This window comes from Halichoerus grypus, chromosome 6 (assembly GCF_964656455.1).
Source record: "Halichoerus grypus chromosome 6, mHalGry1.hap1.1, whole genome shotgun sequence".
Taxonomy (NCBI): domain Eukaryota; kingdom Metazoa; phylum Chordata; class Mammalia; order Carnivora; family Phocidae; genus Halichoerus; species Halichoerus grypus.
The window spans coordinates 146,487,841-146,515,582 of NC_135717.1; the positions used below are offsets into that span (position 1 = coordinate 146,487,841).

The 27,742-nt window shown below is 33.0% G+C and overlaps 1 protein-coding gene across 11 annotated transcripts in view; it reads right to left on the reverse strand.

Moving 5' to 3' along the window:
• MGAT4C (MGAT4 family member C) overlaps positions 1–27,742 on the reverse strand; it is a 725,092-nt gene that overhangs the window by 305,053 nt on the left and 392,297 nt on the right. For all 11 annotated transcript variants that reach the window (XM_036110967.2, XM_036110954.2, XM_036110961.2 and 8 more), the window contains one exon: positions 13,197–13,257. The gene's annotated coding sequence lies outside the window, so the exon portion shown is untranslated. The remainder of the gene's footprint in view (positions 1–13,196; positions 13,258–27,742) is intronic.

Consider the following 27,742-nt stretch of genomic DNA (forward strand, 5'->3'; position numbering starts at 1 on the left):
TATTTCACATAACTTGGTTTTTCTTGACAGTAACTTTGCTTGAACTTCTTATATTTATTATTTTTGTTGTTGTTATTAGTTATTCATCCTAAACATTCACCTATTTAAATTTCCTCTCAATATGATCAGATACAATTCTATCGATTTCCTCTTTTTGGAGAAATTTCTCAGAGAGCCTTCTGATATGCTCAGATTTGATCTGCTATATATCTGGCAAACAGCCATTATCTTGTTTCCCCTACACCATTATCCTGGGGATACCTGTTGCCTTTCTTATTATTTAAATCTCTTATTTCTTATTTGTGTATGTGTGCATATATATATTTTTTCTTTATATGTTCCCTTGTTTTGGTGGAGGACATTCTTTAGTAGCTTCCTGAGAAATGATGCATGAAAACTAATGCTTTGACACCTTGAATGCCTAATGAGGTATTTAATCAATCTCCACATTTGATGGATACTTTGGACATAGAATCCTAGACTGGAAATTATTTCTCCTTAGGAAGTTTTGACCAATAATAGTTAGTTGTAATTTTTTTTTTTAAAGATTTTATTTATTTATTTGACAGAGAGAGAGAGAGCGAGAGAGAGAGAGCAGGAACACAAGCAGGGGGGAGTGGGAGAGGGAGAAGCAGGCTTCCCGCTGAGCAGGGAGCCTGATGCGGGACTCGATCCCAGGACTCTGGGATCACGACCTGAGCCGAAGGCAGAGGCTTAACGACTGAGCCACCCAGGTGCCCCAGTTAGTTGTAATTTTTAACATGGAACAAATTAATCTTTGGTGTCATGCATTATCCTCATATTTGTATAGCTGGGCCCTCCTTAGATCTTCTTCATCAACTTGTTCTGTTCTTTCCTTCAAAAACATTTACCAACTAAATTTCTGTAGGTATTTTTGCCTTTAAAGATTGTGGTTTGTGAAAGCATCTGAATTTGGTAGAAACTAAGTGCCAGTCAAAAATCCCATTCCATTCTAGTTTCTGGTGTTTTGCATCTAATCTGTTTATTGTCCTGCCCCATCCCGGAAAATCTGCAGAAACTTCCATGTTCCTGAAATTTTAATATTTTAGTAAGCCTCATTTACTCTTATTTTCATCCACTGTATTGAGTACTTAGAGGCACTTGCAATCTGGAAAGTTATGTTTTTCAGTTTTTAAAAACTGTATTAAATTATTTTATTGATGATTTCCTATCCATTTTATTGCTCTTGTTTTTGAAATTCTGTACTTCAGATGTTGGGACCCCTAAATGAATACACTGATTTGCTTATTTTTCTTTCTTATGTTTCACCTATTTTTCCTGCTTTACTTCCTCTGAGTTTTTCTTATTTACCTTCCAACACTATGTTGTGGTCCCATGCTGAGCAATATCAGAGCTGAAGCAAAGGGAAAAATCAGTAATACTGATCTTGTCTTTATTTAAAAAAAGTATTTTGTTCATTTTATGTTTATGTGTTGACTTTTATTTTAAAAATATTTTATTAAAATATTGGGATTTTTTTAAATTGCTAAGTTGATTGGTGTACCCTTATATTTTGCACTCAAAGAGAGTATCTCATTTGATTCACCTTCGTCTCAGCCCTGCTTAATGTTCCCTGATGTGGGCATGGTGCCTTGGGTGACTCAGTTGGTTAACTGTCTGATTCTTGATCTCAGCTCAGGTCTTGATCTCAGGGTCATAAGTTCAAGTCCCACATTGGGATCCACGCTGGGTGTGGAGCCTACTTAAAAAGAAAAAAAAAAAAAAATGTTCCCTGACATATATCCTTTCTTAAAGCTGAGTAAACCTAGTGCTGGTTGAAGTCTCTTGTGTTTCCTATGTTTGTTTGTTAATCCAAACCAAGAACACTATATCTAGTACCATAGAATTGGAATTACTGATATCAAACTTTTAAATATGAATTACTGATATCAAACTTTTAAATATATGGAAACAATAACTGGAGGAAATGGAGATAATAAAGAAAATATATCAAAATAAACAAATAAGAATTCTGACTTAATAAGATTAGAGATATAAGAAGATATTGTCACCAAGAACAGGATGCTATTTTCAAAATATGAAGTATCCAAAGAACAGTTCATTATTTTCAACCAATCTATTTCTTTTTTTGCCTCCACCCTACCCTATCATTTATCCCCCAAACCAGAGATACCTTGTACTGCAAATAACTAAGACTTCGGGGAATTGTGCAGTGTGACGTCAATTATATCATTTCTTGTCTTTTCCTACTGACAACTTAGGTTATTTTTCTCACATGTTTGTTATTTACTGCTAGTCCAGAGACTTAGCTTGCAAAGTGTTGTTGCATTGTTCTCAACCCTCAAACTCCCCTAACTTCAAAGTTTGTGTCATGAAATGAAAAATACCCTTAATGTCATTTTAGTGGAGTGCATGCAGAGAAAGCAGAGAATTGGTCAGTTTACCACCTTTATCTGAAATTTGACTTTTAAAATGTTTATTGTGTTTATAACACTATAACTTTTATCAGCACAAAAATAGCATGACATGAGTCATAATTTGTACAATGAGATTAAGATGTGCAAATATATTTACATTTTAGCAGAGAGTTTTAAGCATCTTCCATGTACCAATACTATACTCTTTACTGAGCATACAATCTTTCAGAGAAAATAGACATAACAATGGGCATTTTCTATAGTCTGAAATGTGTTATACTGGAAAAAAATCTCAAGGTGCTATAGGTACTACTAGGAGGGAGTTCGACCACAGCTCAGTAGTTCAGGGAAAGCTCAGTCATTAAAAAATTAGAAGTACTAAAAGAATGACAGGAAATAGGAACATCTCTAGCCAAATAGGATAGTAATGCATATAAAATTCTAGAGGGATAAGAGAACACAGCAATGAGGAAGCCTCAAATAATTCATTCAGCATATTTAGACCAAGATATGAAGGCAAGAAGGAAAGATAATTGTCAAGATACTTCCTCAAAAGGTTAAGTCACCTATTTTTTTTGAAAAATTTTTTTATTAACATATAATGTATTATTTGTTTCAGGGTACAGGTCTGTGATTCATCAGTCTTACACAATTCACAGGGCTCACCATATCACATACCCTCCCAATGTCCATCACCTAACCACCCCATCCCTCCCACCCACCTCCACTCCAGCAACCTTCAGTTTGTTTCCTGAGATTAAGAGTCTCTCACGTTTTGTCTCCCTCTCTGGTTTCGTTTTGTTTCACTTTTCCCTCTCTTCCCCTATGACCCTCTGCCTTGTTTCTCAAATTCCACATATCAATGAGATCATATAATAATTGTCTTTCTCTGATTGACTTATTTTGCTTAGCATAATACCCTCTAGTTCCATCTATGTCATTGCAAATGGACAGATTTCATTTTTTGATGGCTGCATAATATTCCATTGTATATACCACATCTTCTTTATCCATTCATCTGTTGATGGACATCTAGGTTCTTTCCATAGTTTGGCTATTGTGGACATTGCTGCTATAAACATTGGGGTGCATGTGCTCCTTCGGATCACTACATTTGTATCTTTGGGGTAAATACCCAGTAGTGCAATTCCTGGGTCATAGGGTAGCTCTATTTTCAATTTTTTGAGGAACCTCCATACTGTTTTCCAGAGTGACTGCACCAGCTTGCATTCCCACCAACAGTGTAGGAGGGTTCCCCTTTCTTCGCATCCTTGCTAACATCTGTTGTTTCCTGACTTGTTAATTTTAGCCATTCTGACTGGTGTGAGGTGGTATCTCATTGTGGTTTTGATTTGTATTTCCCTGATGCCGAGTGATGTTAAGTCACCTATTCTTAACATTGAATTGGCAGTGTATTTACTGAATTAGAAGAGCACTACATATTGACAATAGAAGTATAAACAGGCAGATATTTTTATATGCCCACTTCTCAAACCTGACTTATACAAAACTGCCTTCCTTGAGTTGTATATAAGAAATTTTGATTGCCCTTTACATTTCTGGTAACTTTAGCAATGTTATTAAAATAAATTCCTTATAAAGAAAAAAAAAGAAGTATAAACAAGATTTAAATGGACGAATTTACTACTTGACCTGCTAAGCACTGTTTTCAGTTTTGTTTAGGAGAGAATAATATTTGTAATATATGTAGTCTAGATGGAAGAAACTTACACAATTCATGAAGGAAACATGACAAACAAATATCAAAGGAAACTCTATTTTACTTTCTGTGGAAGTGATCCTAAGATACATTATGGAGTTAGAAAAAAAATACTGAGAACGTGAGTTGATTCTTGCATTCTATTAAGGTACTAAGGATAGAGTCTTGGCAAAGCTTCTTTAACAAACTGCTATGACCTTTTATTCCAGTGAGCATCTCCCAGTGCTTTAAATTTATCATCATGAAACATACAGTCAACAAAAGGAATTAGCAGCAAATAGAATTTTTTTAAAAATGTCTTGGTGTTCAAGAAGTTGAAAATCATATTTACACTCAGGTACTATGTGTTTTGTCTCTGTTCCTTATTGTTAGGAAAAATAAATGACTAAGAGCACCTATTTCCAAAGCACCTATTTCCAAAGTGCTTAACTGTACCTTAATTGCCATATTCCTAATGCACTGCTAAAAAGGGCATTTCAACCTAATTGTTTTCTGCCAAGAAACTGTCCCTGGCATTTCTTTGTCTATGCATTCATGATTAATTAACCCTTCACTAGCCCCTTTAAAACAAGTAATATAATGGACATTTTAACATGTACTTTTAAAATTATTAAAGGGCATGGGAGTCATTCTCTAAGGTACTTATCTTATACTCAAAATAAGTATAATCCTATCGGGAGTACACATGTAAGAATAGAAACGTGAACTAAACGGTTGTTTTTCCTTCTCTGTATGTAACCATAGAAGTAAGACTATTCTCCCCAAAGAATATTTTGGCATTTATTTTAGCACGAATGGTATTTACTCAGGCTATTCTCTTCTCACCTTTCCGTTATACAGGTAAACACAGTCATTTACTCTTGAGAATATTTTATTTGTGGGGCAGTGACACTGAAATTGGGACCACAGTCTTTTGTTTGTTTCCCCAAGCTAGAAGGAAACACAAAGATGTATTTTTACCATTATGAATTATGATCATTTTTGTAGCTGAGAAAAATGATGGATAAAGATTAAGGCACTTGGTTAAGAATATTATGACATTGATTTTTTCATGTTCTTATCATCTTTAAAATTTTGATACCTTTATTTTTTTCTTTAAGTTTTGGATATCTCCACAAGGACCTTATTCATGAGTATCAGTAACTTGTAGAACAAAGAACATTGGTATTCTAGACCTTAGCAGCATTTGTGATTTGGGACTAGTTTTCAGCTTCTCACAGTATTAATTTTTCCATGTGTAAAGTGGAACATTGACCACTAATGTCCCTATTAACTTCAAATTACCATACTGGGGTTTTAATTATTTACCCAGGTCTTAAAGTCTCTCATTTAAATATTATATGCATATCATGATTTAATTTTCATCGTGTAAGTTTTCCAAGGCCTTTTCACATAAAATAAATGTGTGAACAGCATTTTTTATTCAATTACTAAGGGTGAGTATTAAAAATTATTGAATCACACATTGGGAAACATTTTACTAAATATACTAATTTATATTTTTATTTATTATAATACTAATTATTTCAGTTAATGCCATGATTATTTAGTATTTACTTAATAGGATAAAAATTGTAAGCAAGCAAAGTAGATATTAAGACAAAGAGTATCATCAGATATCAAGAATATTATTTCACAGTGATAAAAGGGGTCAATCCATCAAGAAGACATAACAAATCTAGTTATATATGTACCTAAGAGCAGAGTTTAGAAATACAGGAGACAAAAATTGACAGAATTGAAGAAATAAATCTCAAATCCACACTTTGGTATGGAGAGTTTAGTACTGCTTTGGTAATTGAGAGCAAGAATACAAAAAAAAAAAAAAAAATCAATGAACTAAATTATCAATTCATTTAAACTAATGGACACATATAAAGTGCTATTCCCCAAATTCTAAGATACATTATTTTTAGAGGTACAGAGAGCATTCATTACACCATAGGCTACAGGATAACTCCCAGTAAAGTTCAGACAAATAATGTACAGTATACTATTTTGCCACAAAGCTATTTATAAAAATTGATTTGAAAAGATAGAAATTCTCTACATAATAAGAGATTAAACATTAAATTTGTAAATAATCTATGGTTCAAAGAAGGACTCAAAAATTCATCTAGAGACCATTTCAGACTGTGTGTTAATGAAAGCAGATCATGCCCAAAATCCGTGGAACACAGTTTAAGTGGTGCATAGAAAAAAAAGTGGTTAAATTACTCTAGCAGAAAGGAGTGAAGTATAAAAATAATGACCTAATTTTCTATGTTTAGAAGTTAGAAAATAAATCAATATAGAATTCAAAAAGAGTAGAAGAAAAGAAAATCAGAGATAGGAGCAGATACCAATAAATTTGAAAATGAAGAAAAATATTTTAAAAATCAGCAAGTCAAAACTGCTTTCTTTGACAAGATTAATAAAACTAATATATCCTTAGTCAGTTTCAAGACAAAGAGGGTAAATTCAAAATACCATTATTAGAAACGAAGTGAACAATACTACAGATCCAACCCACAGTAAAGTTTCATAATAGTACTTTATGAATAGTTTTATGTAAATAGATGCAATAATTGAGAAACATTAGACAAATTTTCCAAAAGACAGGAACTGTCATAACTGACAGAAGGTAATAAAGAAAATCTGAACATCCCTTTATCCATTAAGAAAATTATATTTACAATTCAAAAGTTTTCCACAAAGAAAATTCAAGTAGCTATTCCAGTGAATCCTATCAATTATTTGAAGAAGAAATAATATACAAACTTAGAAAATCGAGGAAAAAAACACTTCCAATCTCATTTTATGTCTTTATACCAAATGAGATAAAGACCTGAAAGGAAAGAAAAATACAGCACAATATTTCTCGCAAACATAAACACAAAGATCTTTAACATAATATTGGCAAAACAAATCAGGTTACGTATATGATAGATGCTACATGATGACAAATTGGAATATATTCCAGCAATGCAAGTTTGGTTTGGAATTCAGAAATTAATGCAATTTGATATAGATAAAATGTAGAGAGGAAAAATAAGATCATCTCAAAAGATGCAGAAAAAATATTTTAAATCTAGTACTCATTTTTAAAAACCAGGGACTAGAGTAGAACCTTCTGAATCCCATTAAGAGTATACATGAAAATTAAAATACTTGGAGAGAAACACTGAATGTGTCTCCTAACATTGACAATATGATGACAGAATCCATTCTCGCCATGTTTTAAAAAAGATTTATTTATTTGTTTGAGAGAGAGAGAGAGCACACATGCACATGATGGGGGGGGCAGGACAGAGGGAGGGGGAGAGAATTCTCAAGCCGATTCCCCATTGAACATGGAGTGTAATGTGGGGCTTGATCCCAGGACCCTGCAACAATGACCTGAGCAGAAATCAAGTCAGATGATTAACAGACTGAGCCACCCAGGAGCCCCAGTTCTCACCATTTCTATTCAATATTGTAATGGAAGCTCTAGCCAATGAAATTGGACAAGAGGAATAAGAATGCAAATGTTGGCAAGAAAATTTTAATATCAGATAATAGTATATATAAGAAAACCTATGGAATGTATAAAAAGATACATGGAGTAATAAATGAATTTAGCAAGCCCATAGGATAAAAGGTCAGTATAAAAATTGATTTTATTTCTATACACTAAAATGGAAAATGAAAAATTTAAAATGTTAACATTAATAGCAGCATCAATAAACATTAATTAGGAATAAATCCAACAAAATATGTGGGGGATCTCTATTATGGAAACTATGAATTGCTTCAGAAAGTAGTAAGACCTAAATAAAAAGAGCTATGCCATCTTCATAAAGGAGAAGACTCAATATTTTTAGGATGTTAATTCTTCTTTATTTATTAGCTTTAGTACAAGTTCAATCAAAATATCATAAGAATATTAGCTGATTCTAAGTTGAAATGGAAAAGGATCTAGAACAGTCAAAATAATCTTGAAAAAGAATACATTTGGTAGAGTTACACTAACGTATTTCAAAACTTGTTCTTAATCTATAATAACAGACAAATATCAATAGCATACTTCAAGTATTTAATAATACATAAATAGGTGAATAGAAGAGTAAAAAGCTATCACAAATACTTTCAATGAATTTTGGAACAAGGTCTGAGCTAAAAATGATTCTTGATCCCTACTTTTTTCAATACACAAAAATTAATTAGCTGGTTCATAGAATTAAATGTAAAGCTAGAAGCAAAAAGATTCTAGATGAAAATATAGGAGAATGACTTTGGAATCTTGAAATACGCCAAGATTCTTAAATAATACATAAAACACCAAACAATAACAGTTTGCATTTACTTTTCCTACTATAAATGCTTTCAGAGAATGATATTCTAAATCTAGATCTAGGCAACATGGGATCATGGTAAGATCATGACCCTGAAATAAAGGTAACCTGATTAAATTAGTTTGAAAATACTGGGTTAAACACCAACTGTTAGTTTACGAATTCTTTGGACTTTTAATAGGCTAATCTGGGTGATGGACACTGGGGAGGGTATGTGCTATGGTGAGCGCTGTGAATTGTGTAAGACTGACGAATCACAGACCTGTACACCTGAAACAAATAATACATTATATTTTAATAAAAAAATTAAAATTAAAATTAAAAAATTAAAATTTAAAAAAATAGGCTAATGTACTTTCTCATTCTTTAAAAAAAGGTATTTGGCATAATATTTTCCAAATTTCTTTGATAATTTCAAAGAGATTATTATCAGTTATCAAATAATAAAAGATCACAAAATTTCTATTTACATGTTTCACTGTGTATGGTATAAAGAACATGTTTCAGGAAGTTAACAGATTATAGGTATCTGGCTCTTTTGCTCATCAAAGTCTAATTAAATATTTGACTTCTTTTTTGCGTTTTATGAGCCATCATCCTTATGAGTATTTCCTCAAGTGTGTCTCTCAGAGATAAGCCCTCTGTTACTGATATTTTATTTCAGGCTTCCTGCTTTATTAGTTTATCTAGTATTTGTCAAAGTCATTAGCAGTTTCTATACATATTGATAATGATTCCTCCTCTAATTTATTTTGTAAAGTGAAGCCAGACTAAGTGGAGTGCATACACCTACACACATGCAAACTACAGACATACATCTGGGGGTCCATATATGTGCATGTATATATATAGCACATACCAAAGGAAAATCCTGTAGTACCTACAACCAGATTTTTCTGTATGGACTGCCATTCAAAATAACCACATTCTTATTTTCTATGCTTCTAAAGAAGAAGAGATTAGACATGTTCAGGGGACATAGCTACATGCCAACAGAATCCCAAATTCCTTAAACTAGTGTTAAATCTTCCACAATCTTGTTCTAATCTACTTTTAAATAAAATGTCCATTCATAGCCAAACGTAACCTAATACATCCGCCTATATTTAGGACGGTAAGTGATAAGCAACTAATTCTTACTAATACTTTCTTCATGCCTTTCTTATGGCCATTCCCTGTGCCAAGAGTTCCTTCAGCTTTCTTCAAAGCTTGTGTCAGCTCCATTTCAGCTTCTCTTTAAAGATAAAGCTCTACTGTATTTTGAAAGTGTATATCGAATTTCCTTACTATATATTGATTTTATGAAATGAGAGTTAACAATTTATAATAGTAAATCTATAGACTTTTGCAGTTTCATACATATACAGTCATCTCAATAAATGATTGTAAAATAAATGGGTTTTTAATAACCATGGATTTTTTTGTTTTTCTTTAAACTATTCAAAAAGATATCCACAGAAAATTTCATAACTACTCTTAGACAATACTAGTTATGTGTGTCATGGCACTTAATATGTAATAAGTTTTGGTAGGCTTTAGTTGTGTAGTGAGGAAGCTAGTGAAGCCTGAAGCTTGCTGATTTCTCTATTTGTATACAATGTGTATTTGTAATTATTTTGTTAAATAAACTGGTGAGTATATAATATTTGGTACTATGTATTTGACATATACATTACATTTCTTATGTTCCTGTTTATAGAATGATTTGGTTTTCATTATCCAACCTTACTCGCTCAACAAATTATACTATTTATTATATTCCAGGCACTATGCTGAGCACTAAATATTGTGCTTAAGTTTTGTAAGAGACACAAAAATAAACAAGTAAATATTTTTCTCTCTTCTCTCTATATTTAGTTTTATTTTTTATAAAATATAAATAAAACACTTAAAAATTATGGTAAATGCCACGAAGTAAAAAGAACTCCGTAAGAGGTGATGGCTAGGTTGGATGCTTAAAAAAGACCTTTAAAAAAATGGTATTTAAGCTAGTTTAGCAGAGTCTGAAAGGTGGGGAGCTATTCATGTAAAGAACAGAAGAAACTTTGTGATACAGAGAACTGTTGAAAAATACCATTACAACAAAATCTTTAAATCCTCTGTCTCTAACAAAACAGTTTTCTCTGAATTACTCTAAAAATAATATGAATTTAGTCTGTGTTTTTAAATAGTTTTCCTTAAAAAAGAAATACCTCCTAGTGAAGTATATAATAAGCTTGTGTAAAAACATTGAAATTCAAAATTTAGACTTTTTTTTCCATCCTCAATAGAAAAAAAAAAATTAGAATAGAAAGAAGAGGGCAGAAGTATGCCTGATTATATGTACTTTGCATATAGTATACTGTTTTTTTTTTTAGTTTTATGAACTGTTTTTCTTTCTTTCTTTCTTTCTTTCTTTCGTTCTTTCTTTCGTTCTTTCTTTCTTTCTTTCTTCCTTCCTTCCTTTCTTTCTTTCTTTCTTTCTTTCTTTTCTTTCTTTCACCAGAGAAATGCTTAAGAGAACATGTTGAAATCCTAAAACAATATTATTAAATAGATTGGAGGCCTTATAAGGTTTTAAGGTCACAGTGTAATTTAAAGATTGGGAAATGTGATGAATATCTTATTTAAATACTATAAATTATGCATAAATGATAGAATAAGTTCTCACAGTAATGCCCTACTTATGCTTTAATTCATTAATAAGAAAATTCTGGTTTATGTTAAATGTTCTACATTTTCACAACTAGGACAAATATCAAAAGACTTGTACCATATAAATGCAGCATAAAGTCATCATTTTTATCCAGTTGGAAGAGTTTTCCTTTTGCTACTTCATGAAATGATCATTTGTTTTGGATTGCAATAGAAAGTATAAGGAACAATGTTAAATTAAAAAAAAAAATAGAGAAAACATGTAAGTTTATATAGTTACTTTATCCACCATTAAGACTGCTGTCATGCATGCTAAAAACACTTTAAAAAGATTTCTTTGATTGCTTTCATTTAACTGCCTCTTTGCCATTTATTGACTTAATTTTACACAAAATGGAGCACTCTTAAAACGCAAGGGAAGATATTAGGTTTTAGTTTTATATGCCACATAATGGAAATAATAAAAAAAAAGTTTTTTTGCATTTGCTAAATATCCCACATCCAAAAAGATAGATCTGTACTAAAGTCTCTCAGCACAATTTTAACACATAAAAATAAGCATCTCTTGCATGTCCTTTTCAAATTTGAACTAGTGTCTGTCTCATTTTCCAAGGTATGTCATTTTCTCTCAAAATACATATGGGGTAATAAAGTGGAATTTCCACAGCAGAAAACTATATTGTAAATGGGAAAAAAATCTTTATTTTCTAAAGCTTTTTCTTTGGTGAGACCTGATTAAAATCAGATCTGCGATCTGCTTTTTTTTTTTTTCAGTAAAATTAATGCACTTAAGTACATATCTGTTTGTTTAAATAAATAAAGAAGCCATGGAAATGCATTAATCAAGAGTTAGGCCATTATTGGGAAACATATTTAAACTACTTAATCATCAGAATAAATGACTGTGCTAACAGAAAGGATGATTAATTTTTTTTCCAAACACTTGCATATTAATAGTTAAATTTTTGTCAATCCATTTGCTGTTGAAATGTTACAAGAGATCATCTAACATATGTTCAAATTACCAGCTTTCTAATAGATAAAAATTCAGTAGCAGCAAGCTATATGAATCAAGCATGCACCATCCGACAGCATAGGTCTGATGACCCCTGAATGTGACCTGCTCCCAGAGGAAAGCAATTTAATGCTCCATCGCACACAGAACAGTATGTATGAATCACAAAACCTCCAGATAAATTAGTGACAGGTACATCTGAATAGGATTCCTTCTAAGTCGCTTATCTGCAGCCAGGCAAGCTTGTTTCACCCTCACTTTCAAAGATAAAACCACACGGCATGTGGCCGTGGCAGATTCTCACAAAGCAAACAGCCCCCATCGTCCATTATTGAGGGGAAAAAAAAATCTTATTATTTCGGTACTGTGTACTGTGACAGCAAATGGGATAAAGTGAAAACTATCTGCAGTGGGAAATTCATCAATCAATACCAGGCCTTATGTCTTCTCTAACTTTCATACGCTCGGTGCCTCTTGCTCTTTCACTTTTATTTTTGACAGTTCTGATACCCCACAGTTGCAGCCATGGCAAAGTTCAAGAACAAACAACAGGTTATTAAAGACAACTTATCAGAGGCCAAACAGGGAGAAGAGATGCCAACAACTAGTAAGTAGCTGAAAGATCTATGACAGAACGGGGAAGAAAGGCACAACAAGCTTTTACCTTTAGCAGACAATGGATTCCATTTGAAAAAAACCAGAGAAAAACTGAGTGCCAAATATATGCTCTAAGCACATAGGGATGTTGATCATAGAAAAGATGAAAAATAAATTATGTTCAAAATAACACAAAAGATATGTATTTGTAAGACCTTATTTACATATCTTATCAACCACAGATACATTGGAATAACAAAACTATACAAACTATATGCTTTAAACTGAATGTCAAAGAATAGCTGAAATGTATTGTCTTCTTCGAAGTTAAGCATTAACTATGAAAATTCTTTTAAAGGGAACAATAAAACAGACATCACTTTTCACTTTCTGCACTTCTTCTAGTCTATAATTACACTTAATCAAGACTTTCATTACATATCTTAATAAGTGCCATGTCATATCACTGAGTCAGTTATATAGCATAGAATTCAATAGCACAAATAAACAGTACTCACATTTCAGGTTCTATTGGAAGTCCTTCTCAGGCAAAATCAGGGTTGTGCTTTCTCGGTGAATCTGTGTTAAACCAAAATGAGAAAAATCTTAGTTTCCCATGGCACTGCCACTTAGAATGCATACAAATAAACCCCCAGTTAGTCAAGGAGAAAAAAAATTGAATTAAAGAGTACTGATTTGTAAATTTGGTCTTTTCAAATGTAGATAATGTTTGCCCCTACTCTTCCCCCCATATCTTTGCAAAATTTCTGCCCAATGAACTGTAGAAACTCAACTATGCCTATGGTCAGTGAATGAAATTCAGGTTTAGGATTAACCTTCATAAACATGCACAATGGTTGGGCACCTGAATTTGAGAGAGACAAGGATGATGCTGGAAAGAAAAAAAACAAAAAACAAAAAACAAAAACATAGTTTAAAGAATGTACAATATGATAGATTTAGCTAACTTAACTGTTGTCCTGTATATGAGCTGATTCATAGTATTCTAAATGTATAAAAATGAAAGCAAATATACTTTGAAAACATCAATACCATATCCAATGACACTTTGGAGAATATAAATATAGCTACTAAATTTACCTTCTTTGAAATTGCACAGGTTTAATTAAATTGGATGTATGTCCTTTACAGCCACAATAACTTAAGCAACATTAAACACTATTTAAAATATGCAAGACCTGGGGCTCAGTCGTTAAGCGTCTGCCTTCCGCTCGGGTCATGATCCCAGGGTCCTGGGATCAAGCCCCGCATCAGGCTCCCTGCTCCGCGGGAAGCCTGCTTCTCCCTCTCCCACTCCCCCTGCTTGTGTTCCCTCTCTCTCTGTCTCTCTCGCTGTCAAATAAATAAATAAAATCTTAAAAAAAATAAAATAAAATAAGTAAAAATAAAATATGCAAGAACTTCAGTTAGGAGGCAATAAAATTATTATTTCTGCTCTATCTAGCTACTGTGTTTATACTGTTATTTATTTACAATGTACTTTAACGTTATCAGTAATTTCTTAGAAGTTTCAGTAAATGGAGAACTAAAATGTTCAATTAAAACATTTAACTTTACTTGTGAAGTACCATATTATAATAATGTTAGTTCATTTTTTATGAGTTAGAAAAAACTATGAAAAGTAATTAGAACAATTAGTTTAGATATTAAAAAAGCCAAATGTCATGTGTGTATTGTTGAACACTTTATTTAAATTATATAAATACAAAGTCATGTAATAGTCCTTAATCACTACATGTCAAGAGTGTTTTACTGTATAATGGAGTGTTCAGTTTTTCTGGTTAATCGCTGTGAATTGTGTAAGACTGTTGAATCACAGACCTGTACCTCTGAAAAAAATAATGCATTATATGTTAAAAAAAAAAAAAAGAAGAAGAAGAAGACAGCAGGAAGGGAAGAATGAAGGGGGGGATATCGGAGGGGGAGACAAACCATGAGAGACTATGGACTCTGAGAAACAAACTGAGGGTTCCAGAGGGGAGGAGGGTGGGGGGATGTGTTAGCCCAGTGATGGGTATTAAAGAGGGCACGTACTGAATGGAGCACTGGATGTTATGCGCAAACAATGACTCATGGAACACTACATCAAAAACTAATGATGTAATGTATGGTGATTAACATAACATAATAATAAAAAAAATTAAAAAATTTTTCTGGTTAATTATTCATTAATTCAACAAATAGTTCTTGACTAAGATGGCCTTATAATTCCTCTCAGCTTGACTAAACTTTAGGAAGGTTTTTTTCCCTCACTCTAGGCCCTCGACCTCTCTTTTCTTAGAACATTTACTTTAAACTTGCAATTGTAGATTATTTTTTCTGCCTCTTTGAGATGTAAATTTTCTCCAACCTCTTGTCAGTTTTACAACCCAGATTGTCTTTCTCCAGGACTTTGGAAGCCATCCCTTTGAGATGTATGTATTCATTAGAAGATAGTGCCTCTATCTCTGAGTCTCTATGTGAGAGTAGGAGCTTAACTTCGATAAGCACTATTAACAAACACAGATGGCCTAAGCACATTTATCAACCTTCCCCCAACATCTTGCAGTGTTTTTTCCACTAGTCTTCTCAGCTCTTAAAAATCTCCCATTTTTTATTTCAGCAGAGTTAAGTTCAATACTCCTCCCCTACCTAGGTAATAATCTTGAATTAAGTCTTCCTTGACTATATAACACCATCTGGTACAATTTTTCTTTCACAATCTCAAGTGTCTTTTATGGGCCAGCACACTAGTAATTCAGTGGTGGAGAAGACAGACATTGCACTTGCCTTCAGAGTACCTACAATCTAGTGGGAGACTGAGACATGTAAATTGACATATAAAATAGAATATGATCAATACCATGACTGCAAGAAGAGAACAGGGCACCCAAGAAAAGTGGACAAATGATGAAAAGAATAATAGAATGAGTGTCTTTGAATCCATCACTTCACAGAAGATGAGATATCGAGGTAAACTGGAATAGGAACAATGCTCCAGGAAGAGGGTCTGGCGTGTATGAAAGCCCACAGGCAGAATAAGCACTCCATGCACAGAAAAGTCAGATCAGAATGGCTAGATTGTTTAGTGTGATGCAGGGGAATGCCAGGAAATGAGTCTGAGATGTAATAGGAGGAAGACAGGAAGAGGCATTTATGAAGTCATATAATTGCTTATTTTCCTTTTAATCAACGTATCAGGGGAGGCGATATAAGCTAAGATTCAACGTCAAGGTCTCTGGTACCAGCTTATCAAACTTTGAAATCTGACTCTATCTGTCACAAGTTGTATACTAGGCAAATAGTCCAAACTCTCTTCATCTCAGTGTCTCCATTTCATAAATAGGGATAATAAAAATATCTCGTGACATTTTGTCAGGATTAAAAAGGAAATCTCACATAAAATTGTCAGCACAAGACTTGGTACATGGAAAATGAGCGATGATGATGATGATGAAAACCATGATAGAAAGCAGTCTAAGACAATATTGATCATGAACTGCACACCATACACCAGGCCATAAGGGTCATGGTGAAGAATCTGAATAAAAGAGAAACTACTGAAGTATTTAAACATGGAGAAATATTATCAAGTGTACATTTCTGAACAGCATTCTGATTACAATTAAAAGAATGTTTTAAAAGTTGCAAAGTGAATGCTGTAATCCAAGTCTGTAGAATAGATAGCAGTAGTTAAAATTTTAAGTAAATATTTGTAGGGATATTAATTAAAAGTCAATGTGTGCAGAGTGATGGGTTTTTAATAGGATGTCCTGGTCATAGCGTAAATATACCTCTGTTTATTAACTGTTGTCTCGTTATAATTATTAATAGCACAGCCATTCACTCATAAAAGTATCCTGTGTTTAAGTGATAAACTACAGAGTAGATGTCTTTGTGAGCATCACTTAGTATATTTTACAAGGGGAGTTTTGTTTAACCAAGCAAATCAGTTGAATGGATGCTGTTTCCAATATTTAATATACCAGTAATCATAAGAGAAAGAACTACTCTTTATTTTTGTCATATTTATTTGTCAGACACTGCTTTATGCTACTTACATATATTACCTCATTTAGTTCTAACAACCTTATGGGTATTATTATTATTCCCCTTTCACACATGAGAAAATTAGAGCATATAGAAATAATTTGCCCACTTTGCATAGCATGTAGAAGAGCATAGATTCAAACCAGGAAGTCTGGACAGAATTTGTGCTCCGAACCCCTATGTGAAAAGTGTTGTAATGGAGAATTTTTAGAGTATCTGAAACTCAGAGAGGGCAACTGTAACCTAAGAGGACACTAAAGAGTCACACAAAGAACCTTGCGGCTCTAGGAGAAGAAACTTTTTCAACAAGGCAGAAAGCACAAAGAGGATAAAATAAAAGTAGCTTTAAAAAGGAAAGGATATTTCAGGTAGATTTTAAAGAATGAATAGAACATTTGTCTCCCTGAAAACCAAACATAGTCTACTTTAAAGAAGAATCTATAATGGTACATATTTTTTCCCTACCCAACTAGATCTGATCATTCCATCTTCTAAATGCCCTTGTATTTATTAAACATACTCAAAAATATGTTTGTTCACCCCAAATCAATCTGTAACCAACAACATTCTGACAGATTTCTATTAAACGTAAAATAAAATCTAAAATTCAAACTCCTGCCACAATATTTTTTTTTTTCTTTCTCAGAAACACCAGGCAGGGCACCTGGGTGACTCAGTTGGTTAAGCGTCTGCCTTGAGCTCAGGTCATGATCCCAGGGTCCTGGGATCAAGTCCAGCATAGGGCTCCCTGCTCCACGGGAAGCCTGCTTCTCCCTCTCCCAGTCCCCCTGCTTGTGTTCCCTCTCTCGCTGTGTCTCTTTCTGTCAAATAAATAAATAAAGTCTTAAAAAAAAAAAAAAAAGAAAAGAAACACCAAGCTTCTGCTATTTCTTTTGCTAGTATAATCTTCACTCAAATCTTAACATTACCAGATCTATCTCATATATTTCTTTTTCTACTTCCTCCCCTATTTTATATTATCTTTATTTAAGAGATATATGGAGCTTTTTTTAATGGACAATATTTATTCTTTGCTAAAGAAATTTCCCCTTATGTTGAGAGAACTCTACCTGCTGTTTCATTCCTGGCTCATTCCACTGTACTCCCCACTCATTTAACAATATGGGATGGTAAGAACTATCTCTCCTTCCTGGCAAGTGTCACAGTTATCATTTTTCATGTATTTCTGTGACTATTGACAAAATTATTACTAATCTTAAGTCCCACAAGGGCATATGCCACGTTAGTTTTTATATTGTGATATATCCTGAAAGAGATCAGAATATGCAACCCTAACATATGGCACTTTTCAATGTGGGTTAGTTGAGCTGAAGGTAATTGAGAATCAACAGATGCAGAAAGAAGCCTTCTCACAGTGTCCCTTACATGATTAAAAGCAGAAACTTCAGAGAAATGAAGACTGCCAAAAATCCCTTCTCTGGGAAGTTTTATGGTCATGAAGAAGATGGAGAGTCAGCACCAAGATGAGTCTTCACCAAAACCAAACAGCAACAGCAACAAAATCACTTACTAAAATGGCCCTTGTTTTTCATTAGTTTCCCCATATTATTTACCCTTCCACAATTTACCCCTCCTGGGAGCCCAAGTCCCCCTTTCCTTGTCTAGTCCATGGTTTATTGCCCTTTGTCACTAATATTATATAAACTTCCAAGTCTACCACATCGTGGGGGGTTCACTTCTTTTCTGTGGAGCCTCCATGCATGTAAAGTTAAAATAAAGAAACATATGCCTTTTTCCCTGTCAATCTGTCTTTTGTCAGTTTAATTCATGATGATAGGGGAAAAGTTTTTTCTTCTGCTCCTACCCCCAGCACCTAAACCAATGCCAGACTCAATAAATATTTGATGAATACATGATGTGTGACTTGGCAGGAAACATGCACTTGGAGTGACTGATTCATAGGAGACAGCCAATGAAAACTAGTAGTTGAAATTACCAAAGAAAGTTTGTTGCAGAGAGTGCTATGCCCTGTGTTATCCTCACGATTATTTTCTGAAGTTAGGTAAGGTCCAAATGTAAATGACACAAAATAATAATAATAATAAAGAAAAGTAAACAAACAAGTGAACAAATAATAAATAAATAAAATAGCCCAAATGAGATTGAGATAGGAAGTCTGACAGCTCTGTTGTCATCAAAGACCCAGGCTTCCTAATTTTCCTCCCTTAGACAGTGGCTTCTACCTTCAAGGTGTCTGAAGTATTGCTACTTTAGTTCCACCCTTTATAGGTTTCAGGAAGGAAAAAATAGAAAGGGAAGAGGGCATAACAAGACAAGAACAAAAACAAAATTTGGTGGGCCCCCTAAGAAGAGCTATTCTAGACACTAACCTATAACTTCAGCTTATGTCTCATTGAAAGCCCCTTCAGAACTAAAACTGAAACGTGGGTATTTAGATAAGTCTATTGTCATCTTAAATAAGATGGTGATCTATTAGTAAGGTAAATGAGAAGAATAACTATAATTTTTCTTTTCTCTTATGAAAACTTCCCATTTTTAACTTTTTGAGCATTTTATATCATAAAACTGTGTTTTCTCTTTACTAAACCTTGAAGGAATAAATCTTGGCAACATAATTTCTATTACATATTTTTCCTTAAATTCACTTCTCCAAAATGATAAACAAAGGAAGCCCAGGACTAAAACTGGATTCATGGCCTGAAATATCAAGACTTGTGAAATAAATTATGGGAAGCACAGAGACAAATCTGAGGTGCATCCCAGATATACATGTGAAGATGCAGATATACTCAGTCCACATTCAAATATATCCCCATCAGCAACCTGATGAGATTTCAACATCTTAACTAACCCCAGTCCCTGACCACTCTCTTCTCAACTCTTAAGATGATTCATTCAGTCAATCCTTGACGTTAATAACTACTGAAGTTAAGCCATGGCAACAGGACGTCATTCTTCTTTGGCTTTTGAATGTGTTTTTACGTGTCTGTGTGCTTACATAGTAGTGAATGCTTGCTGTTTTGGCTATTATTTTCACACCAAACAATGAATCCATACAGTGATGACCTGAATTGGGACCAAGTTTGGCAGCTCTACCATTTCTTCATTCTGCCTCTTTGCTAAATTCTCGTTACTTGTTTTAAGTTGAAAATAGAATTATCTGCCAGAATGAAATGAGAATTGCAGATTCTCAAATTTATCCCTGCACACTCTTTCCTCTCAAATATAGCCTGATATTTGAATTTCAAAGACATGCTCTTCGTCTAAATAAATGGAGTAGAAAAAGTCAAGAAAATAACCACTTAAGAAAAATATGGGTGCTCTTAATAAACTTGAGAGGAAGATGTTCTGCCTGAAGAATCAGGAGTGAAAAAAGTATTTAAAAAAAAATCAGGAGTGAATATAAATCAAAATGAAATTATATTTGTGTTCTTACTTTTAAACTAATTTTAGGGATTCTTCTTTCAAGAGAGTTTTTTAATTGATTAGGTAAGGCTTTGAAAAACTAAATAGACTACTTCTTTATTTCATGACAGTTTTGCTATTCAAAAGAAGAAAAGCTTACACATGCAAAAAAAAAAAAAAAAACCCCACCACCAACAACAAAAAAAACCCTGACTTCTGAAAAATAGCACTTTTAAAATTTTTGCCAAACTTTGTTAAGAAATGCTGTTAAACATAATTATATTCTCTTTCCCTTCTTTTTTTTTTTTCTTTTTGGTACTTTAGTAGAAGTATCAGACAGATTTCAATTGATTGCACCTTACACATATTGAATGGAGACTAGAGATGTGTTTAAAAATCCCTAAAATGCAAGAGACTAAGTTGAGAAAAATGTTACTTCTTTTAAGTGTTAAATAGCCAGCAATCCAGTTCTCTTTTTTCTCAGTGTGTCTGTGTATGGGCGATGGTGGGATAACATCTAAAGGACCAAAGATAAGATTTCCCAAGAGGAGGCTGCTGCCTACTGGATTATGTGACATCTTTAACCAGCAAATAGCAGCTTACTTCTATTTTGTGCTATTGGGACAATTATTCATAGGTGCATACATTTCTTACAGGTCACATATGTCCTATTAAAATTTCTAAGGAGAATGCTAATAAAATCATTAAAGAAATAGTCTATTATTTGTACATCATAATCTCAGGTGTTCATTTTTTATTTGAAAATTTTAACACAAAAATTCCAGACATATCAATATAATTCCCATGTAATACATTCAAAATAATGCAATACACTCATTTTTTGATAAAAACATCATAAGTAAAATTTCTTTTTATCCCCCAGCTTTATTAAGGTATTAATGACAAATTAAACTAGCATATGTTTAAGATCTACCATGTGATGTTTTGTTATATGTATGCCTTGTGAAATGATTATCATGATAAAGCTAATTAACATATCCACAAACTCACATACTTTTTCTTTTTGTGATGAGAACATTTAAGATCTACTTCCTTAGCAAATTTTAGGTATACAATACAGTATTATTAACTATGGTCACCATGCAGTACATTAGATCTCAAGAACTTATTTATGCTGCATAACAGAAAATTTGTACCTCTTGACTAATATATCCCTATTTCCCCAACCACCAGGAACCACCAGTCTACTTTCTACTTCTATGAGTTGGACTATTTTAGATTCTACATATTAACATTTTGATAATAGACATCTTAACAGGTTTGATATGGCATTTCATTGTGGTTTTGGTTTATATTTCCCCAATGAGTAGCAGTGTTGAGCATCTTCTCATATACCTACCAGCCATTTGTATAGCTTCTTTGAAAAAATTTGAAATTTTAATTTTTTCTTAATGTAGGTATTTATCACTACAAACTTTCCTCTCAGAATTGTTATTGCTGCATCTATAAGTTTTGATATATTTGCCTTTAAAAATATATATATATTGATTTCCTTTATAATTTCTTCTTTGACTCATTGGTTATTCAGGAGTGTTTTGTTTAATTTCCACATATTTGTGAGTTTTTCCAATTATCCATCCATTATTGATTTCTAGTTTCATACCATTGTGATCTGAAAACATACTTGATATGCTTCCAATTTTTGAAAATTTGTTAAGATCTGTTTTGTGGCCTAGCATATGCTCTATCTTGCAGAATGTTCCCTGTGTGTTTGAGAAGAATATGCATTCTGCTACTGCTATTGAATGACATGTTCTGTGTATATCTCTTAGATCATTTAGTCTAAAATGTTGTTCAAATCCTCTTTCCATATTGATGTCTGTCTGGATGACCTTTTCTTTGTTAAAAGTGGAATACTGAATATTGAATTGCCTACTATTATTTTATTGCTTCTATTTCTACCTTCTGCTCTGTAAATACTTGCTTTACATATTTAGGTGTTGTGATGTTGCATGTATATATATTTACAACTGTTATATCCACTTGATGCTTTTATCATTATATAATGATCTTCTTTGTCTTTTGTGACAGTTTTGACTTAAAGTTTATTTTGTCTGATATAAGTATAATCATCCCTGTTCTGTGTTGGTTACCATTTCCATGGAATATCCTTTTCCATCCCTTCACTTGCTGCCTATATGTGTCCTTAAAGTGAGTCTCTTGTGGGTCAACCACTGTGGAAAACAGTATGGAGTTTCCCCAAAAAGATAAAAATAGAAATACCATATGATCCAGCAATTCTACTACTGGATATTTACCTAAAGAAAGCAAAACATTAGTTCAAAAAAAAAAAAAAAATACATGCACCCTGATGTTTATAGCAGCATTATCTACAATAGCTAAATTATGGAAACAGCCCAAGTGTCTATCAACTGATGAATGGATAAAGAAGATTTATCTCAGATAACTGGAATAAATAAGTGATGGGGATGAAAGAAACAGCATAAGGAATATAGTTAATGGTATTATAACAGCATTATATGGTGACAGAGGGTAGCTACACTTGTGATTATTGCATGAGGTATAGAGTTGTCAAATCACTATGTTGTAGACCTGAAATTAATGTAACATTGTGTGTCAAATATACTTCTATTAAAAGAAATAAAAAAATAAAGTGAGTCTCTGTAGCATTTGGTTGAATTTTATTTTCTATCCAGTAAGCCAGTTTGTGTCTTTTGTTTGAAGAATTTAATCCATTTACATTTAATTATTGATAAGTAAGGACTTACTATTGTCATTTGTTAGTTGTTTCATGACTACTTTGTAATTACTTTGTTCCTTTCATTATCTCTTTGTGATATAATTTTTTTTTAGTTGTATGTTTTGATTTCTTCATCTTTTGTTTACTATAGATTTTTTCTTTGTGGTTACCATGAAGCTTACTTAAAACACATCTTATAAGTCTTTACTAAGCTGATAACAACTTAACTTTGATTGTATACAACAATTCTACACTTTAATTTCTCCCACATATGTCACTGATGCTAAAATTTACATCTTTTATATATTGAGCATTCAATAACACATTATTATAGCTATGATTATTTTTAATTATTTTGTTTCTTAACTTTTATTCTTGAATTGAAAGTGGATTACATGTCACCATTATGATATTAGAGTCTTCTGGATTTGACTATATTCTGACCTTTACAGTGAGTTTTCTTTCATATATTTAATGTTGCTATATCATCCTTTCTTTCAACTTGAAGAATTCCTTTTAGCATTTCTTGTGATGTATGTCTAGTGGTAATAAAGTCCCTAAGCTTTTGTTTGTTGGGGAAAGTCTTGACCTTGCCTTCATTTCTAAAGGGCAGCTTACGGATATGATATTCTTGTTGACAGTTTGGGCCTTGAGCTTGATTGGCACTGGGGGCCAGCATGGCACTGGGGGCAAGCCTCGTGACTTGATCCATAGAGGTGAGCCTGGTCCTGAGTCTTTGGGGGACAGACTGGCAATGGGGTCCACTGGGTTGGACCTGGGTCATGGGTCCAATAGAGCCTGGTTTAACTTAAACTAATTCTTTTCTAAGTCTGTTACATAGCTTGGATTCTTTTCACTTAAATCTTTAGAAAGTTTCATTATTTCTTGTAGCTATGTATTTCTCTGCCTTGGATCTTACCCTAGCTTTCCTAGATTACAAATTTAAGTAATTTCCTCAGAAAAAGGTTTATTTACAAGTGATTTTTTTGCATTTTTGTTATCTAAAGCTATTCTCATGTGGTCCTGGCACTTGACTAGCTTGTCTGTGTATAGAATTTCAAAGTTTTGAAGGCATCGCCTCACTGTATGTACCCAGTGTTGCAGTTATCTGTACGATTCTAATTCTTCAGTAGAAGGTATTTTTTGTTTGTTTCTTTTCCTTGAAAACTTTTGGATCTTCTATTCATTCCTGGGATTCAGAGACATCACAATGATGTCTATTTTATCTTTTTTCTTTTTACTTTTATCTTTCTTTTTACTTTTTGGTATTGGGCAACCTTAAAAAATCTTGGCACAACTGTCTCTTCAACTCAGTGAAATTAAAATTGGACTCCATTAATAAATTTTCTTTTAAATAATTAAGATCAACTCCTTGGATTTTTGTATTGTATAATTTTTATTATTATATTACTCATTTAAAGAGGAACTATTTGCACTGACTAAACTAAGGTATTCATTAAAATTATTTGGTTAGAACCCAATAGCGATTTTTTGAAACTACACGTATTATTACTTGCATTTATTTCCATTATACATTATAGATATGCGGTCACCATGCCTTCAGAATCTTATGGTGAGTTAACACACAAGAGCCTGTGATATATTTTCATACATAATTGTCAGATATAGTGTATAGAAAATTGGAAAGACTCTACATGATTTTATCTTCCTGAAGAAGAGATTTATTTTACCCTTTGGTGGGACTTTAAAGTAGGGAAGATTATCTTAATTCGATAAGGGGTTCAGGTAATTTGAGTCTGGGTTTCAGTCTTTGCAAACCTCACTGTATTTCTACTCAACTATCACCTTTTAATACATTTTTATAATAGAGTGAAATATTTTATATTTAATCTTCATAAGAGTGCTCGCTTTGGCAGCACATATAATAATAATCTTCATAAGATTATCGTGGAACTTGCATAATCATACATTTCTGGAGATAATATAAATTGATATAATCTCTCTTTAGGGAGTCGGTGATTTAGTTACTTTTGTTGTTGTTTATTTCCATGTTTCTTTATTTTTACTTCTACTGGAGACCATCTGGATTTGTTCCTAGAAGGTCTTTTTTAATAATTTTGTTTTGTTGAATACTTATGCATATTCAGAAGAATTTGGCAGCAAGGATTTCTCTGTCCAAATCAACAAATCCTTTGACTTTATGACTGTAGTTTTTGGACTTGTTTCTCCAAGCCCTTACACTAATTTCAGAAACAAATAAAAGGTTGGATGCCTCTGGTGGAAAATTTTTGGTTGTTTTTGGGTAACCAACTTAACTTTTATGGTTAAGTGAAATATTCACATTCAACCAAGGTGACTTCTGAAACCCTTTCCCAAGATTCAGCAATAAATGGCATTTATTTCAAGTACAATACATTCACACCTGAGCAGATCTCTGGCCTGGAAGTGGTGGAGCAGGGAGGGTTGAAAGGAAGGGCGCTTCTAGATACTGGAAGTTGTTTAGTTGTAAACCTAGGCCAAATTTGCCTCATATTCTTCTCTTTCTTTTGTACATGCAGTATAAGATGTTTTGTTTAACCATGATTTCTAATAATGTCTATATTCTTCCTGTTTGACAGTTTCTAACTTATCTAAATAACCAGAAAAGATGACTATGATATACATGTATTTGATCAAAAACTTCTGTGGTACAGAAATGATGTATAGAATAATCAAGAACAATAAAACCTTGCATAAAGTAGAACTAAAGTAGAGGAGAGATTGTTGAATACATTTCTCAATTATAACAAAATAAATGAAAATTTAAAATTAAAATGAAATAACACATAATCCCATCATCCTAACATTATTATTGTCTGTAAGATAATTTAGAAAAGCAGTTTATGAAGAATTATCAGGAAATATAAATATATTTCATGAATCACATGATTCATGAAATATATTTTTCACTCAATAATTTCATTTCTGTAATTAATTCTGAGGAAATAAATCAATCAAAAGAAAATACAACTTTGTGCATTGAGATTTTTTTCTTTTTCTTTTCTTGAGGGAGAGAGAGGGAGAATGAGCAGGGGGGAGGGACTGAGGGAAGGGAGAGAGAGAGAGACTCTTAGGCAGATTCCATGCCCAGTGCAGAGCCCAGTGCAGGGCTCAATCTTATGATGCTGAGATCATGACCTGAGCTGAAATCACGAGTCAGACACTGAACTGGCCAAGCCATCCAGGTGCTCCAAGATTTATTTTAATATTAATTTTAATGACTAATGTTTTAAACAATCTGAATATCTGACTAGTGTAAAATTATTGCACAGCAACTTAATTAGTCCTTAAAATTAAAGCTGTGATGACACTAGCTACAAGAGATATCCGTTTAATGTAATATATAAAAATTATGTCAAGACCGTTATAGTAAAAAGTGAAATTATTAATTTATATGGTCAAAAAATAAAAGGGGTCTGAGAAAATATGAAATAGCTGCATTAGGATAATTGGATTACTGTGATAAGTCTGTTATTTTTCATTATTATTTTTATCATTAATATGTAAAAATCATGGGAAAAATTTAAAAAGTAGAAAATTAGAAATAAATAGGAAGTGAGTGTTTAGTTATATAGTACATGGAATAAACAGCTATGAGCACTTACTGATACTGATTTGAAATCATGATTAGTCTACCAATTAATTACTTTTATTAAGCTTTTGTTATATGCTGCTTTGCTTTATTAAGCTTTTTTTTTTTTTTTAAAGATTTTATTTATTTATTTGACAGAGAGAGACAGCGAGAGAGGGAACACAAGCAGGGGAAGTGGGAGAGGGAGAAGCAGGCTTCCCGCGGAGCAGGGAGCCCGATGCGGGGCTCGATCCCAGGACCCCGGGATCATGACCTGAGCCGAAGGCAGACGCTTAACGACTGAGCCACCCAGGCGCCCCTGCTTTATTAAGCTTTTGTTATAACTAGACAGCTCTTAAAAAAATATATCTCAGGGCGCCTGGGTGGCTCAGTTGGTTAAGCAACTGCCTTCGGCTCAGGTCATGATCCTGGAGTCCCTGGATCGAGTCCCGCATCGGGCTCCCTGCTCGGCAGGGAGTCTGCTTCTCCCTCTGACCCTCCCCCCTCTCATGTGCTTGCTCTCTCTCATTCTCTCTCTCTCAAATAAATAAATAAAAAATCTTTAAAAAAAAAAATCTCACAACTTAATTTTTAAAGGTAAATTTTATGTCTTATTCAAATTTTTATGCACTAATGTTTAAAACAATGGCTTAAACATGGAATGTTTTTGATGAATATCTGTTGAATAAATTTGAGACTAGAAAACTTTGACACCTTTTTAAAAGTTAATTTAAATTTGAGTAAATAACGAACTACATGAATCAAACAATGGCAAAAGAACACACAGTGGGAAAAAATAATTCTCCCTTCCATTATCATCTGCCAGCCACTTTTCTCTTCCTACATATACAAACAAAAACCTATATGTATTATTTCCCTCTTTTTACACAATGAGAGCATATTATACATAATTTACTGCAGATTGTTTTTTTCCAATTAACAATATATCTTGGAAATCTTTCCATATCAGTATACATTTGAACTTCTTCATTCTCTTTTATGATCACATAGCATTCCATTACATGGAGGCATCATACCTTGCCCTCATTCATAAACGTCTTTTTGCTTGTTTTTATTTTTTACCCAGCATTTCCCAAGCTTTTTTGTTGTATCTGTCAGTCTGCTATAAGGCACCAAAGTTAAAGGTGAATTTCCTCATTTTTTTTTTTTTCAAAACTTACTCTCACACACCATATCAATTTTTTAGGAAACCCTCCTGGTTTTACCTTAGATATATATCCAGAATTGAACTGCTTTCCACTATTTCCACTGAGCTATCATCTCTCACCTGGATTAATATAATACCTCTTAAGTGGTCTCCCCCTTTCAATGCT